This window comes from Cygnus olor, chromosome 17, assembly GCF_009769625.2.
Source record: "Cygnus olor isolate bCygOlo1 chromosome 17, bCygOlo1.pri.v2, whole genome shotgun sequence".
Lineage (NCBI taxonomy): Eukaryota > Metazoa > Chordata > Aves > Anseriformes > Anatidae > Cygnus > Cygnus olor.
In genome coordinates, this window is record NC_049185.1 from 9342010 (window position 1) to 9360328 (window position 18319).

At 37.1% G+C, this 18319-nt stretch overlaps 1 long non-coding RNA gene across 1 annotated transcript in view; it reads left to right on the top strand.

Annotated features, from left to right (window-relative positions):
• Window positions 1–9730: 9730 nt before the first annotated feature.
• Window positions 9731–18319, top strand: part of LOC121079643 — a 44038-nt gene continuing 35449 nt past the window's right edge. The window contains exon 1 of the long non-coding RNA XR_005825121.1: window positions 9731–9927. This is a non-coding gene — a long non-coding RNA (uncharacterized LOC121079643). The remainder of the gene's footprint in view (window positions 9928–18319) is intronic.

Sequence of the window (18319 nt, forward strand, 5' to 3'; positions counted from 1 at the left end):
TGCTGGCAGGGATGCTGTTCCCTCCTCCAGAGACATTTTGTTCATATCTTTGGGTGAGGAAGATGTGATTTTTATGCCAGCAGGAATGATACAGTCTGTATGAGTACTGATAATAGCCCTGAGTGACCCAGCACATTAGCATCCCATCATAAAACTAAAGGAAGCAGTGCTGTGTAAAATAACAGCAGTAAGCTGCTTTACTGGGTAAATCTGAGTGTGAGAGAATACACAGTATAGTTTTTTTTTTTAAGTGGCAAGGATGGAAGGAAAGTAAGTGCTCTTCTCCAACTACCATTTGATTTTAAGACTTACATTGTACTTCATTCATGGCTAAGTAAGGCCAGCTCCAATGGTAGCCGCTAGTGGCTGCACGTACAAGAAAAGAAAAGAAGTTGTTAGGAATAAAGTTACCCATATGGTTCTATTATGATTTGTAGCCTCATCCCCTTTTTAGTTTGTTGGATAAAGAGTGTATAACCAATGCAATATAATGTGTATAATCTAATTAGGCTTAGGACAAAAATTAGCGTTAAAATGCCATAGACATTTTAACACATCAAGAGTAAACGAAGCTTACTAGGCATAAAGGAGTATATAAGGATAACTTAACTGAGCAGAGTGGAATTGAAGATTTTCTGATATATTTATAGATTACTGTCCTAATTTGGATTTCTCAAGGGTAAATATGAACTTCTCTTCCTGATTTGATACATATTAGAGTATTTTGGAAAAGCCTACTTATTTTCACTGTGATCAGTTCTGTGTTTGTCTAAGGAGAGGTGTTAAACACTATGCCCACGTAAAGAATCAAACTTTCTTTAAAGCTTCTTATAGCGTGAGAGCATGGTGGCTCATGAAAACCAATGCACCAGTATGACATAACTTTCCTATCTTTAAATGAAGTTTTAATTAATAGAGGAAGTTCTGTTCAGGTGATTTTGGGGGCTTTCTATTTCTCTCATTAATGTTTACTGGAAGCTTTCCTTGCCTAAAGAGGATGTCACATGTTCATTGAGTACTCCAGGACAGAAATAGTGATGAAAAGCAGCCTCTTTTTTTTTTCTTTAGTTCTCTTATTCCATTAAAAAAAGGAATAGAACTCTGTGGAAAACAAGGATATATGTGGATTCTTTCATAACGTGGAGAAAACTTGTAGAAGAAACAAGGTTAATGAGGTTAGAAATCAATTTTTCTAATATAAGAAATGCAATCTAAGCTTAATTTTAACCAAAGATTTGTTAAGCACTTGGCAAGCAAATATGGATTTTTACAAGCATTCTGTTTCAATTTTATGTGCAAATGACATTTGGCAGCAGTAATTGAACTACAGAATGACTTTCTCATATATTTCTAATTTTGGTTGCTTGTCTCCAGCTTTTGGAACTCTCTCTAGCTGTGCTTGTAAACTTTCTTGCAGACAAATTAACTCTGCAGTTGTCTCCAATTGCTGCTTCTTATTTTTCTGATTTGCAGAGATGGATATCTTGTTGGACATGCATTAATAGAACGTGAAACTTTAAAGGGGGGAAAAAAATGCTTTTGATCAGATTCCCATTTGGTGTAAGCAGAAAAACTTAAGATTGATTCCACATAGAGCTAACCCATAGGAAGCCAATACTAAACAATTCCATTGGCATCAAATAACTTTATTTTTCCTGGAAAGATGTCTACAGTAATATACAACGCAAACATTGGATAAACTTGGGTTTCAGATACAGAGGGGGACTGAAGAGTGCTGCATAAGAATGTTTTGGAAGTCAGAATTGGGCAGTGTGCCTTTGTATGGCATAGGAAAGCTGAAACTCTTACTCTCTTAACGTTCACACCATGATTCAGAGTTGCCAGAAGTGTGGCAGTTGAAATCACAGTATTACTAAATGCAGTGAAGTTCTTGCAGTTAATGATAAGCCCAGGACTTCATGCATTCTCTAAATTGGTTAAAATCACCAAAATTACCTTCCAAACAAATACGTAGACAAGAGAGAGAAAAGTGATTGTTTTGTCACTTTCTTATTTTTTTTCTGGTTTATCCTGTTTAGAAAGATGAGTGCTTAAGGGTACAGAGTCTAGGCAAAAATAGTGAAGTTAAGTCATATAGTAGTGTATAATATAAAGCTCTTTCATATTTTTTTCATAATTTTCTTCGTTTTAAAAATAAATATATATTTTTTTGTAACCCAAACAAACTTGGTGTAACCTTTTGGGGTGGGGAAGCGGTCATGGAAAATTTCTAATCTGAAAGAAAAAAAAATCTGGTGAAATTTGAGAAGATAAATGCTTGATTTTATTCACGTATAAAATAAGACATTCATAGTCTAAGTTAATTGATTGAAACTTTATGGTGACCTAGTAATGAAACTGTGTCTAATACGATCAAAGTCATACCTGAATGTATTTTTCTATCTACATGCATTCCAATAAGAAAGCAGGAACGCCTCACAATCTTGCTAATATCTTTACTTAAAAAAATATCTTAAAAGTAGACTATGTGAGCCACTTGAGAGATCACAGCCTAGAAGACTAGCCTATGGTCACTTGAATCTGTAGTGTACAGAGGAAATGATTTGGATGCTTGCATATCCCAGACTTGTACACTGGTCTCTAGACTACCTTTTTTTCTTCCCTAGGTCCTTTTCTGCCTCCTAGGTAAATCCATGTGAAAGCTCTAGCAGGCTGTTACCAGTGGTGAGTGCTTTTTAAAGTCTGAACTAAGCGTGCTCTTGAACAAGGACTGCCTTTTTCTCTGATGGCACAATGTCAGTAGTAACAAAGCCCCGAATGTCTCTTAGGCCAAACCTTAGGCACCAACCTAACAAAAATAAATAAAATACAATTTCTAAATTCGTATTACATTATTCTCTCAAACTTTCAATTTTGCTTTCTCAGCCTAATTTCAGTAAAATGACTATAGTATTTATTTTTTCATTCATTAGAGCCAATTAATAACTATGATCAAGTATCATGATGAATGTTTCCTGGGTGAGGATCAGCAAGAATAGACCAGCCTGCCTCTATCTCAGAGGGCAAAGGAAATCCTCTTTTTTCTATCATCAGTGACTTAGAAAAACAAGAGGAAATTGAAGTCAGAATTTTGGTCTGGCAGACAGTCTAGTCACGAATCAATAGAAAGATGAGATAAATATTAAAGAAATATTATTCAGCCTAAAACAAGAACCAGCTGCAGCTGTTGAAAGTGGTGATTTTATTCAGAAGCTTGTGTGGAAGAGTTGTGTGGTGAACAGCATGCAGCAGAAGATATATGATTCATTTCACTGTGAACCCCAAGTGCTAGGTATTTTATTACCTTACACAGGGAGTTACTTCCAGAGGTAGTAAATTTTTCATTTAAGCTTCCTTTGTTGGCTATAATCCCTTTGATTTCTTCCTTTAATTAAATCATACAAATTTTCTGGCTGTTTTTCCTTTGTTCTGTTTAACCACTCACAATCTTTTTAACAGTGATTGGTAGAGGGAAAATAAACACCTGACAAATATACCTTGGCTGCAAAACCAAGTACGGTAAATCCTGTGACTGAAATACCAAGTTGTACTCTGAAAGATATTTATTGCATTTAGCCACCCCAGAAGACAGATATGAATACTCTAATCTCCCTTAGAATCCCAGATTAGATACAGTAATATGATAGATACAGTGTTTGGGAATGGATTCTCTTCTACATATTGAACCTCTGCTTAGTAACCATTCTGTCAGCTTATGCAATTTGAATGTGCCAATATTTGTGTAATCGTCTCTGGGTGGAAACTTTATCTCTTGTTATATCTAGTGTACTTATCTATTGATAAGACATCTTTATTATTTCTCCTTCAATAACGCAATGTATATTATTGCTGCTTCTGTTCTTATCCGGTCCAAGTTTCTCTGACTTTAACACGTACAAGGAAAAAGGCAGTTAATGGTTAACTGATAACTGGTTTACTAGATAGGATGTTTTAAGATTTGTATTGATAGAAAGCTTTTTTTTTGGAGTTGCAATAAGTTAACTCTTCAATGAAAACAAAAGTGTGCTTTTCATAACCAGTTCAAAAAGCTTTGCTTTTGTGTTCCCAAATTATGTTTTTCTGTGATACTCCAGGAATCCAGAGTCTGTAAGACTGAACTGAGCAGAAATTACTTGTTTACCTATTAGTGAGCCTAGGATTGTGATGCTTATTAGACAAGCACTAAGCAAGGACTTCTGTAATATATTACCTGTGCTCTAGTTTGAGGAATGTTGTAATTCATTAGCAACTCATTACAACTCTTGGAGCAATACCCTACAAGAACTTCCTTCTATAACAGTGACTAAGATACAGGTTAGAAAACTTTTTTTTTTCCCACACCATTCTCTGCCATGAAAGTACATTGAAATATAAAGGTAAGGAATAGCTGCAACCAAACAGTAATGGATTCATAAAAATCTGTGAACTAAAAAGCAAGTCTTGTACTCAACTGCTGAAGGCAGTGTAGAGTAAATAGAGAATCATAACTGCATTGCTAAAATAAATGCTTCTTGAATGTTTGTTTTGATGTACGTGACTGAAAATTCATTGGATATCAATACATACTTTGAATACAGCTGCATCATAGACATCTTAACATTCACAGTCTCAGAGGATCTCTGGAGATTTCTGAAGACACATCTGAAGTCTGTCAATCTATTTCAAGACTGAGATGAAGTATTTAATTTGACTTCATACCATAAAGAATTATTCAGTAGCATGAGCATAAACAGTTGATTGTGAGTTTTTTGGAAGAGCTTCTGGCTTCAGGTGCTCTTAGAAACAAAGGTTCATAGGGAATATCTTCAGAATGTCACGTGCCTCCTTGAAAGAACGGAGACTGTAAAAACACATAGTGCCTTTTTCAATTTTTTTCACAAAACATGTTACTTTGAACCATTTCTAAAACTATCCACAGATTTTAAACTGGATTATATGATTTAAATTTATTATAGAAATCAGTGATTTCTATAATTTGGTAATTTAACAAGTAATTATAATTAGAACCTCCTCTTTATTTAATAGTAAGGTAGTAGTGGCACTACCTCCATCATACATTGCTGTGGAACAACATGTACATTTTAAAAAGAAAAACTGGTGGAAAGGAACTTTAGTGATGTAGCCATGTGGTGACCAATGATTGTTCCAGTCCTACCCTACCTTAAGGTGGTGTGAGTACGAACATACACAAACTTTCAAATCATTTCTCTTAATGTTGTCTTCTTAAGGACTTCTGGGCTCTTGTGAATCTAAAGTTACAAGCACAATTCAGTTACTTAGAGTTGTAGGGTTGAAGGCCATTTCTCCTTGTAGCTTTGGTTTTCACCAAAGATCTTCTATGATGCAGTAACCCTGATTGCATTTTTGGTCTAGTCTTTAGTTTCTTAGATGCCTATGAGATGCATAGTATTATTTTTATTTTCAGTGTTAATGAATTCCCAATTTAATTCCAAATGTACATTACATTGTTAAGCTATCTGCCCTCAAATTTCCAAATGTTAGAACTTCCTGAGGATTTACCACTTGGATGTTAGAATGGTACATTTTTTCATTTAGGCTACTCAACATTTTTATCTTGTATTGTAGGTGCATCCTGAGGGATTTCTCTGAAACCAAGAGTGCAGGTTCCGAGTTAAAATGGGATAGGATGGTGACTGCTGGGGGGGGGGGGGGGAGGGGGAGGGGAAGACTGGTGAAAGGAAGCCTGCCCGCAATTGGTCTAAAAACCCAATGCTCTCAACTGGCTTTGTATCATTTCTTAGCTGATGAAGTTTTATCTTGAAACTTTCTCTTGTATTTATTGTTACAAAAGTGCAGTGTAAGAAAATGAAGTGGAGGAAAAGCAGATCGCTCCTTCTGACAAGAAAGTAGCCATGAAAAGCAGTTGAGGTCTAGGTATATATCAAAATTTCTAGTAAAAACTGAGCTGGAGGGAAGCTTTTAGTTGAGATATTAAAATGTTTATAGTATGTAACTTCCATTTTCATTCCATATTATGTTTGACTTCCTGGGCCATTTAGCCTGTACCCTTATAATGCAAAAGGTTTTACTTTCAGTGTTTCAATGAAAACACTGGGGAAAAAAGTGATAAATCTTTTTTTTTTAATTAAAAATGTCAAACCAAAACCTCGAGAAGCTTCTGAGGCTTTTACTTTATGCCTTAGATGCCTCATCTGTAACACACACGTCAAATAATACTTGGTGTGATACTTTTTTCACCCAAACTTCTCAAAGCATTTACATGCTGATTGCTAGCAGTACTTGGAAAATTATCTCTTTATATTCAGCCCACAATGCAATTCCTTTCGTTATTGGTTTAAGTGTTCTTATCATACAATGATCCTAATTGGTCTTAAATTAATTCTGTCCTCTGGTTATGAGAGAGAGCAAAAATTTATGGATTATATGTTTTAGACTTCTATCCTTGTTTGCCTCTGAAATTGTAATAAAGTAAAGGATCCAGAGATGCTTTCTTGTCATGTTTGATAAAACTACAAGAGAAATTATTTCCCCTTCCAAAACAGCCCACTGCTTTTATTATGTATATTAAGATGAATGCCCTTAAATCAAACAGCTTTCAAGATTAATATCTAAGATTAAATAATTTGTAGTGGCATCCCTTCACTAATGACAAGGTGGTGCTGAAGAGACCATACAGTGGAGACCAGATAGCCTCTATGACTTTTTATGCAAATCTGTGTTTTGTATTGCAGTGAAAGGGTAGCTGGATGTTTTTGTTGCTCTTTCTCAGATAAGAGCTGGCAACACTTTAGAACTGCTTTACTACAAGTGCAAACAGTTGTGTATTTATGGCCTTGTTCTTTTCTGCATTGGTTAAAAAATAAAAATAAATAAATGAGAAGGGTTGAAATGGATAACAATTTCCATACATTCGATGGGTGAGGTCCTTAGATTCAGCTGGTTATCCCTAGAGGTGAACATACACAAAAGTATGTAATGTGAAAGCCCTTCTGGCCTTAAGCAGTACAAAGTCATCCTTGGTGGATAAAACTATTCCTGCAAAAGGGTTCTCTGCTGTCCAGCTTATTGCATACAGCTTCTTGAGAGTAGCGTTAAGATATTGAAAAAGCAATATATTTAACAGAATACAAGGAAACTTATTTGTTAAAACTACACTTTCTAATGTTGATAGAGCCTGTACAATATCAATTAAAGAAAGGAAATGTAGAGAAAATTGAGACTATTTATTTATGGGTCTGTTTAATGAGGGAATTGCTGCTCTTTGCAATTTCTAAAAGTAGAACATTGTTATACTGCCGAGCCAGTATCGTCTGATTTTATTGCAAATTACTGGAAACAAAACTTATTTGAAATTAGTGAGTAGTTTGAAATATCTTTACCATTTAACATAAAGAATACGTTGAGCCTGTTTACCTGTATTGTGGTGGAGGTGCAGTCCTCTGGATTGTTCTGTCTGCATCTGTGACTGACAACACATGTGATATATTGTATTTCTATACAGAATACTTCTAAGCCTTGCAGTTACAACAGCCAGGTTGAAAGCAGGCTGTATGAAGGCACTGGTGCTGTAATAGTAAGCCCTGCGTGTTTACACAGTGTCCTATTGTCTGGCATTCTGGTACTGTTTTTATAGCTGTGGGTGATGCACATTGTGGCAATGTGGGACACTGTCTGCTGTGACTGCCCTGAAAACATGGAATCTCGTAGAGATGCAGTGATGGCATGTTAGCCCTGTAGCCTACCTGCTGTTTTTCCTTTCCCTGTTTATCAGTCATTTCAGCAGAAACATAAGAAAATAAAAGTGGAAAAATGCTGCACATGCTCTGCATGTGTCTAGATGAGAGGAGTAATAAATACAGTGGTGATCGCTATTTTTATCAAAAGAAAGTCTGAGTTTTATATATATAATATATAGTTTTATCTTGGGCTGTATTTTCATTTAGAATAAAAGCTCCCTAATGCTATTCACTTCTGGTCCATATGGAAAATCATAATGCATCACTTCTCTTGACCTGTTGGTTATGCTTTTGGTAATATAGCACAGTATATAGCTTGCTCCTTTTCATGTGTTGCAGTGCATTATGCTTATTTCATGATGGATCTGAAAAGACTTTTTTTCCCTAATTTGAGAATTTATAGGAGGGAAAATATGAAGTATATTGCTGCATCTCAAGTATCTCAGTTATTTCTTCAATGGAGATTTACGTGAACTGTAAAGACTTTTGCATCTAAGAAAACACTTGTTTGCTCATTAGAAGTGGTTTATTCTACGAATCCTCAACTCTCATATTTGATCCTATAACTCAGTGTATCTATTCTGTAACTAGTCTTTCTGCACCAAATAAGGTTTGTTGCAAAAATACCAATTCTTTATTTGTATGATTTCATTAATGATATATCATCTCTGAATTAAAAGTATTTAGGATTTAAAAAAAAGGTTACATTTCTCAGATAGCATTAGCTATTTATTTTTATTATCTCCTATATTTTTAGCGTCTTCTGCTGCCAATGAGCTCTCTCCAGCCTATCATCCCAGCAGCAATTCTGAATTTCTCCTGGCTGCTTCCTATTCTACTGAATTTTCTCTGCATAAATCCTGGACAAAGTCATGGGAAAAATCTGTACTGGCTAGGTCATAGCAGAGCAGAATCCCTCTAAACAAAAGGAGTAAAGGAAATCTTGCAGTTAGGTTCAAATATTGAAAAAGAGATCGTGTATAAAGTTCTGCTTTCATGTCCACTTCCGAATGTTCTGGGAAGGTAAGAAGTGCTTGTGCAAGAATGTCTCCTGCTGGTACCAGTACCTTAAGATTTTGGTCAAAGAAATAAAACCTGCATGCTCTGAAGGCGTAGTTTCTTTTCTTTCTGGGTTTTGTAACATTAAATCTCTACAGAGACTCCAGTTTCTGGAGTAGAGTCATTTTGTTATCGTTAAAGCGTAGATTTTTTTTTGTTCTTGTTGGAGGCTTTTCATCAGCTCTCTGAGAGTAGGAAAGGAAATGAGAATAATACTGACAACATGTTTTTTCCCTTGAATTCTGTTACCCTAATCAGGAGTGTGTGGGGTAAAAAGGATTGGAAAGACTTTGAAAAACTTCATAAAGTACTATTTTTTTTAAGATGAAGAGAAGTTTTATAAATGAACATGTTGTGAGGGAATGTAGTCAGTGATATTGTTTAAGTATATTTTCTATTCATGATGAGGGATGAACAATATGCTTTAAATTCAGTGAAAAGTGGGAATGCAAATGAAGTTCTTTTGATTAAACAATGGTTTTCCGAGGCATTTGAAGCAATGTAATTTGAAACAGGACGTTGATTTAGGCAGCCTATTGAGGATATTCTGCATGGTCCTTTCTGTGTCTGCCCAGAGGGGAGGGAAAGAAAATGGATGGAAGGAGATGGCAAAAGAGTGGGAGGTTGTGAAGGGTGACCTTGACTGGCTGCCAGTCGCTCTCCCACTCCTCAGTTGCATCCCCTCCTTCCTCCTCACACCTTTCCCCTGAGCCTTTGTGGGCCCTTCCATGGGCAGCAGCTCCTTCAGGGCACATCCCCTGCTCCACCATGGCCTCTCTCCATGGGCTGCAGGTACACATTTACCCCGGCACTTACAGCATCCCCTTCCTCTTCCTCCTCTTGACATGATGCTGGCAGGGCCGTTCCTCACAGGTTTTACCTCAGCCCTGGCTACCCTGCAGCGCATGGCCCTTCCCTCATGTTGCCCCAGAACCTTCTGGAAGTGGCCCCGGCCTCGCCTCATGGGGCCCCATGGCCTGCACCTGGGCACGGGCACCTGGTACAGAGGTGGACAAAAATAAGCTATCGTTGTTGAAACCTTCTTAGCAGGTACTGCAGCAAATGCTGAAAAGACGTACAAGTAATTGTGTAGGTCATTTTGAGATAAGAATGGAGAGGAAGGTAATGATTAACTCCATATTCATTTGAGGTACGTGTTGCCTGGGGCTGCCCTGCTGGTTGCAAGCGCTTCCTCACGTTTGTCATGGATCAGAGCGTTAAGGCCCTTCTTCACTACAAATTGGAGCTGTTTAGTAGGCAGCCTCAGGGCTGATACAACTGCGTTAGGGGCCAACTCTTAAGTGTATTAGCATTAGCAACATGAATACGTTCTTGGATTCAGTCTTAGCTCCTACATCATACCTGAGGCTATAAAGATAAATATACTGCTTAAATGTTGATAAAGTTGCTTTATTTGAGATAAATGTCTTCCAGAAAACAAAGTCTAGGGAAGGATTAATTAAGATAAGCTCTGTTTACATCAAGTAAAACTGAAAATCAATTCTGTTTGCTTTCAGATTTGATAATGGAAATATACATTGTTTTATTTGTCAAATGGCACAATTAATTATAGGGAAGATTTTTTTTTCTCTAGGACTTCTTTATTACTCTGCTTACACTGCTTACAATTAATCCTAATGGAGAGATCAGACTAAAAATTCATGGTCTCTTGTAAATTTTTATAACCTGATTATTGCTTTCATGTGCCCAATGCAATGATACTTATTTCAGGAAATAGCTTTCTAAATTTCACATAGTGGAGGATAGACCAAAATTTTTGTTTTCCAGTGTCATTTACCTATACCAGCCCTGTCAAGGTATTCCAAATTCTAGACTTTGTGCTTCCCAGTGCTTGTTCCTCAGTCTCACTTGCTCCCAAGGGAATATTGAGCTTTGTACCCTTCAAGGTTAGAGCATTGAAGTTTCAACTGCAGGACCAAGCTAATAGACACCAAACTTCTGTTAGGTGTCTATTAATGTGGTCAAAACGTGTACTGTTGCTGCTTAATCCCTTATGTGTATTGCCACTTATGTATTTGATTCATGTAGACATGTAACATGAGTTCTATCTTTTAAAGTTGAGTTCAGGATGACTGAAATACTCTCAGAGAAGTTGCTTGCTTTTGCATTCACTTAGCTTCTTGAAATGCAAACAGCTAATGGCAGAGAAGGGACAGGGAAGAAAAGAAAGTTATTAGCCTTGTATTTCATCTTGTTGTTCTACAGACCTTGATGTGTCCTTCCAGTTTATTGAAGTTGTGGTTACTTTTGCAGTTATGAAGGCTGACATTTTTTGGAATATCATAATTCAGCAGTGACGCTGATGTGTTGCTAGCAAAAAGTCTTGCTATATATAGCTAAGTGCTTATATAATACCTACCTCCTGTTCCCCTGAATGAGGTGGGAGGACTTCTATGAATCTTCCAATATTTTGATTTCATTTCAGTAGAAAAGATATTCTTTATTATTTTAATGGGAAATGTCACGAATTGGGATGTCTTCTTTACCAGGACGTCTGCCAGAGAGCAGCTCTAGCTTAATGTGAGTGAACAGTAATGACCGTTGCTTACTGGGGACGATGTTAGCAAATGTTCTTAGTAGAGATATCCTTAACCAGTGCCAAGAGTTACAGCAGTGATCAGCCAGACTTAAGGAGTCAAATTAGTCAAAAGAGAGGTTGTAAACTCAGACCTACTACTATATCAAAAACACATTAAATGCAGCAAATCTTCTCTTATATATTCACTATGATATTTCATTGTATGAAATCGTGTAGGGGTTTCTCTGTTTTTGTAAAGTTCTTTCTAATTCTTTGATCCAAAAGGCTTCAATTAAGTGAGTAGTTAAAACTTAAATGATCGGAGGGATCAAGGTCAGGGCAAACTATCTACTGAAGTAATTTTAAAAATTTTAGTAGTCTCCAAGTATTTCCTATGTCATTCTCAATTTTGACATAAGGTGTGATGAGATTCAACCCAGTAAATAAAATGAATTGTCATGGACTGATCAAGGAACGCTAACTGCTTTTTTTTCTTGTTTTTACTGAGCTCATAATTGTAATATATGCAATATATTCAGGCTGGTACAGTGATCATGCAGGTCAAGGCTGTCTACTGGGGTGAACACAGCCTAACTTGGCCTGTGTCAGCATGTTGCCTTGCAACAGAAGTGAGGGGGTGTATCTGTTGCTGGGCAGTGGGAGGAAGAGAGAGGGTCTTGGGGCTCTCAGAGTCTGTCAGTGCTGGAAAACATTTGCTGATCCCAAACTAGAACTAAACCTTAAGAGTTTTTGTGTATCTTACAGACTGAATTTACAGACTGAATTTTAAAAAAATAAGTAAAGCTGCAGTTTTAGGTAAAGAGATATGAAGCTATAAGATGAAGACATAAGATGCATTGTATACAGAACTGTTGCTCCCTTTTGAACATAAGTTACAGAAAACTTCAAAAGCATGGACCAAATATGCGTAGAAAAAAGTCTGAAGGCTGTAGCTGCTCTTAACTGATTCTGAAAATGTAATGCTTACAAAGGACACAAAGTTGATTAAATTACCATTTCATTTTTCCTTAGTGAAGGTATTTTATATTACTATTAGTAATTTTCTGTTTTGACAGTTAATAGCTACAGCATGAGTAAAGGTAACTTCTGTCATATTTTTTCACAACACTAAACTTTGTAAGTCTTCCAATATATTGATGTGAAAAGCAGACCTACATTCATTTCTTCCACTCCCCAAACTTCAGCCTCTCCTCCATCAGAAAGATTTTGCAGAACTATTTGAGTTATTTGAAATAAGGGTGGAAGTGAAACAATGAGAGAATTTTTTCCTAAAGTTAGAAAGTTCAAACTACTAGTATCACAGAGCTTTGAAAAATTTTGACCACCACCACTTTATTACTTAGTACTAGTGGAGAGTATTTATAAAGACATGAAAATCAGGAAAAGTGTTTTTATAATCTTAGCTCTATATCTTTTAATGAAATCTATGATATAAACTCACTAGGAGATGCATTAGGACGCAGTATTACTGTGCTTAAATTTCTACACTGTTACAGCATAATTGAATCATCATACTTAAAGAATGAGAATCTTGGGATATTGTGTCTCATCAAATAAATTAATCTACCAGAAAGCTATACCAGCTTCAACTCAGTAAAACAACAACAACAAAAAAAAAACTAAAGTTTGGGGCTCACTATATTTTGGATAAATAATGTGAAAGAAAACATTTATTGATTTCTACCAGCCAAATGACGACTTCAAACAACATATCCTAGCAAGAATACTAAAACTTAAAGTTGCTTTTAAAATAGTTCTGTAGAACAGATCTAGAGGGGAAAAAAAAACCACAAACCTGCCAACAAGCTATAAATGACTATTTTGATGATGAAACCAGATCATTCAGTCTGTGATCACATCTCCTTTGTTATCTGTTGATTTTTGTTGGTTTTGTATTGTTTGGGAGGAGGAGGGAGGCCTACAAGTCTGGCACAGTGTTCTCATTTTTCCTTTTATAGCATAAGTAGATTTTAATCACTTTGCATACAGCATCTAGTTCACTTAGATTTATAGAGAGAAGCCATAGAGTGGTTACAGTGTATTTTGACAGAAGAAAGTGACTTCCTACTCCGCACTGTCCTGCCCTATCTTTTTCGGACTTTACTAGCAAACAGGGACAGATATTTCTGACAATGAATGAAATTGTTTTTCACTGAGTTTTTGTTATTAATAGCTGCTTTACAAGAACGTTTGCAATGCAGGAGTGTTTCTGTGTATAGTAGTGCTTTTGCATGAGAATAACTTTGCAAATTATGCTAAATAGAAATAGCAAGAAAATTCAATAGCTCTTGAATCTATTTTTATTGTAGAGTTGGAAACTGAGAGGTTTTATAAAAACCTTTAACGAAGAAAGCATATTCTGACTGGGTCTGCTGTGCTTACCCAGAAGGTAACACAGGCCAAGGTGACTTGATTCGCAGTTGTGTGTGCAGTGTTCTGCATCTGTAGACTTGTAGAGTTTCTATATAAGTCTGAGATTAAATATGAAAAGCTCTACTTTTGGGTCAAGAAAGACCACAATAAATACAGCTCTGAGCAGCTCTCTTCTGAGAGCGGTTATCTGGGAGGAATAAGTGGAAGACCATAGCTGCAGATTTTAGGAGTCGGTTACTGTATCTGTTTTCCTTTTGAATATAAAACATGGATTAGACTCAGCAGACTGCTCTGTGTTTCAGCCAGACATTTCTCAACTAGGCAGCAGATTGGCCTCTTGTTTCCCTCTGTTGTGACTGTGGATTAGTGCTAACAGATGGGCACAGGGTGAAAGAATTGCCAAGCTTGTGTTTGAGGACTGAGCTAAATGCCCAGATTCCTTTGTCATCCTGACTTACAAAACGTGAGTCCCAAGCCCTCCCTTCTGAATCCAAGATGCATGCGTGTTGTGAAGACACTGAATTTTATTTTAACAGTGATGGTAAAAGTGGATGTTGGAGGGGATATCAAAATTTCACTACCCCTTTTTTTCCCTTCCTCTGATTTGTCTCTGTCCCAAAACTTGCGTTAAGAGAACAGTTGGCTAAAGAGAAGCTGAGGGGGTGTGTGGGGCAGAAGGGCAAAGATGTCAGCCTGGAGACACTGACAGAATGGGGCCCCATCCCTGGAGGGCTGATGGAGGCCACCCACCAGACAGAAATGGCTGTACTTGAGCCAGTTCCTGAGGCAGGAGGCTCAGGCCTCTGGAGACCATTTCAAAAGGAAGAAATGAGGGTGTTGGGCTGTGCAAAAGGGTCTCCAGGACCTTGTTCTTCTGAGTGTCACTTGTTCCTGTTGGGGCAGCTCAGAAGTTTTACAAGGCATTAGCAGTGGCAAAACTCAAGCACAGAGGATGTGTACTCCTCGGCCAGGTAGTGACAGTCCTCATTTGTCCTGTGTCTGTGGAAGCTTGGGCACTGCAGCCTCTGACCCGAAATACTGGTGTGATTTATGGCTGTCTTCAGTTCTGGTGCTTATTACAGTGCAGACATGAGACAAATCAGTCATCCTTAAGGTTTTGTTACCTGATGTTGTTTCTTCCATCCTGGCAGGGAAGAGGCTCACTAATACTGAGCTGTCTCAAGGCGTGAAATGATGTAAATAAATAAATATATTTGTTAAACTAGTGAAACGGGAGGAAAGAGGACTCTTTTGAAGTGGCAGATGCATCTGTGTCTGGTATTCATGCTCATTTATTACTGTTCTTATGATCTTAAATAGGGTAATACCATATAAAAAAAGCCAAAGATTAGAAGAATCATTAGTGCTCACTTGTAATTACAGTGAATTAGCTAGATCTTGCATACTGAGAGAGCTATCACTTGTAATAAGAGTGTACCTATTAAAGAAAAAATGAAAGTCATAACTGAGGGTATCTTTTTGAAGAATACAAATATCTACAAATACTTCATAGAATAGTAGTTCTACAATAGCTTCCCAGCTATTTGGTGGTGGATATGTGCAAATCCTCCGTATAACCTGCAGCAATAACAGCTACTAGTGTGATTCTGAGAAATACCACAAAAAAAAGGCCAGAAGAATAATAAGAGAACTTTTAAGAAGGATGGCAGTGATCCAGTAGTACCATCCCTCCAGGACACCATTTACCAGTAATATGTATAATACTTAGCTGAAAATACTGTGGTTGAGATGGAATTGTATGCTGAATCCCAAATGCTTGTGTGTGTGACTTCAAAGGCCCAGATAGCTTTCTTATTCTGAGCATCAGTTGCTCCCTGAGATTCTGACTAGACTCCAGCAAATTACCACCTCAGTGCCTAACTCTTCCTCCTCACTATTTTGTTGCAAAATAGTACTGCAGTATTATTTTGCATTTGTAATTAGCTTTTTGTGTCAGGCAGAAAAGATTATCTCTCTGGTGTTTTTAATCAGTTATCCTTATGTTTCTTTAGCAAGGGACAGCCGAGTGAAATTGCTACTGTTTTGTGTGCAGGAAGGTGCCCTGTGGTCTTCCAGTAAATTAAATCACACTACGATTAATGCTCCCAGTCAACAAAAATCCAGTTCATCTAGCTGTGAATGTGCAGTGTGGAGTTAAAGGGCACCTTGTCCCTGCAGCGCTCATTGCTTTTCTTGAGGAGAAAAAACTCCTGGTTCTCTGAAGTCATCAATAGAGCCATATGTAGAGCCACATATAGAAATGAAGAGATTATTTTGATGAGTTATCATTTTTATGAGCTTAACTACTGGTGAGAATTATAATTCAGAAACTTCAATCAATGCTTTAAATAAATAGTAGAAAAATCCCCTAGAGGTCTTTTTATGGTCAGGGTAAATGGGAAAGATTTATAGCATCTAAGAACGTATCGAACAGGAAACAATTCGGTAGAAGTGCTCAAAGGACTGTGTGCAGGGAGCAATGTGCGTTAATGGGCATCACCTTCAACTTTCAAAGGAACTATATAGCTGGTTGCATAGTAGGTTGGAGTAGGTTCTGCTGACTTTTCAAAGCATCTGTGGGTGAACTAGCATGATGGCATGATGACTGAACTCTGGGAGAGAAAACAGATCTTACTAATTAATCAAAAAAAACCCCAAAAACCACTAAAGCCAATAAGTAGCAATTCCATTAAAAATGGCTCAAACTTGTAGTCTGAAACATTATCCAGGATAGTCCTTTTGCCTGTACAACAAACAAGTATCTATTGGAATTCATATGAATGTGGTAGAAATTGTCCAAAAACTTTTATCAAAAACTAAGACCCTGAATATGTGTTAAGTCTACTGTCGTTCAACACGCTCCACATGTTGTGATTAGCAATCAAGTACAGCACAAAAACACACAGAGGAAGGTGAATTTCAGGTTTAATCAGTTTAGGGTGTTGTACACTGTATTAAAAACTTGAATTCTTTTTCCCAAACTTGATTATCAAATGGAGAAGTACCGGTGGGCCTCATTAACTTAGTGAGCTCCCTTGTATGTACATGGAAGGTCCTATGACAAGTCTGTTTTGTAAGAGCCTTTAAAATAAGCAAGAACACAACAAAATACTCCCTGGAAATTGGCAGAGATGCTATGTAAACCTAAATGAAGGTTTTTTGTGTGTGTATGTGGTGTAGGAGGCTGCTCTTGAGAGATGCCTTAAAGCCTTCTGTCAATAAGGAATTTGTTGCTTATTATTGAGGAAGCTCCTGAGGAATAGGCTGACTTGCTTTGTCACACGTAGTAGGTAGAAAGTCTTGAGGGATGTAAATCAGATTAGTTCTGCAAGCCTGTCCTTGCTTATTTAAAGCTTAACATGCATTTCTCTTCTGTTGGGAATTAGTTTGCACATGGAAATAGTCAAATAAGAAGGATAATATACTCTAATATACAGACTACAACCAGGATTTTGGCATTTCAATCCTTTGGATTTACTTGAAAATGTTGGCTTTAACTCCCTTGCATTAGTTTCCCATGCATGATATTTTTTTCCTTTGTTGAACGCTTAGCCTGTCCGTAAAATTAGGTCCAACTTATGCAAGCTCAATATTTGTGACTTTTGTGAATTGGTTTACATGTGCAAACTCAAGCATATATAGGACCAGAAGAAACAGAGCTTGAGATGCGTATCTGGGGGGAAGGGAATACCAAGTATCTATTTTCAATACTGCCTGAGGAGACTGACTGGCTCGAGACAAGACCGGCAATGGTACTCAAGTTAATCTGTAAATAGCTGCTCAAGCAGAAGTGCCTGCTTTAAAATAAATAAATAAATAAAAATGCAAAAATAAAAAGCAAAAAACATTGTGAACTATGAATTCTATAGAGCTAATGTGCAAAGGAATACAAGACATAATTAAAAAAAAAAAAAGCTTGATTCATCAGGTTGTGTTGTGATAGTTATTATCAGAAATTATTAGAGGAGGATGTTTTTTCTTTTTTCTCTAAAATGAATAAATAACAGTGGCAAGCTCCGAAGATGCTTGCAAATCCGGAGCACTGAGTGGAACTCTAAGCAAAGGGTAACGGACAGCCTGTTGCGTCTTTTCCACCCAAAAGTCAACAGATTATGCCTGCTGTGAGAATGCCATGTTAATCTTCTTTTGTCTTCCCTCATATCCAAGTCATATTTAATATAGATGGTTTACTGGATCTCTAAACTTAATTGACAAGCTTGTAAATTTATGATGCAAGTTGTCCAAGAACGTAACACTGAAGAGAAATACGATGGTCTGCTTGGCTTTTGCCTGATATATTTGGCTGGTCCAAGGTTACCCTGGAGCTGGAACAGTGTTTTGAAAAAACAGTAAGAATTAAATGCTCTGAAGGGCAGGAAATGTAAGAAACAAAGTGATAGAATAAAAAGGTTCTGCTCAGTGTTTTTCTGGTGTTCCTGAAATAGTAGGCATTGTACTGGAGAGACCATAGAGCTTTGTTACAATTCTATTAGAGAAACAAAAGCAAGTGTTCTTGTAGCTTTGTGGTTGTATTACGGTCACAAATTTTTCACAAATTTGGGAACTTCTGTGGTAGATGAGTGGAGACTCCAAGCATCTTCTAGAACAG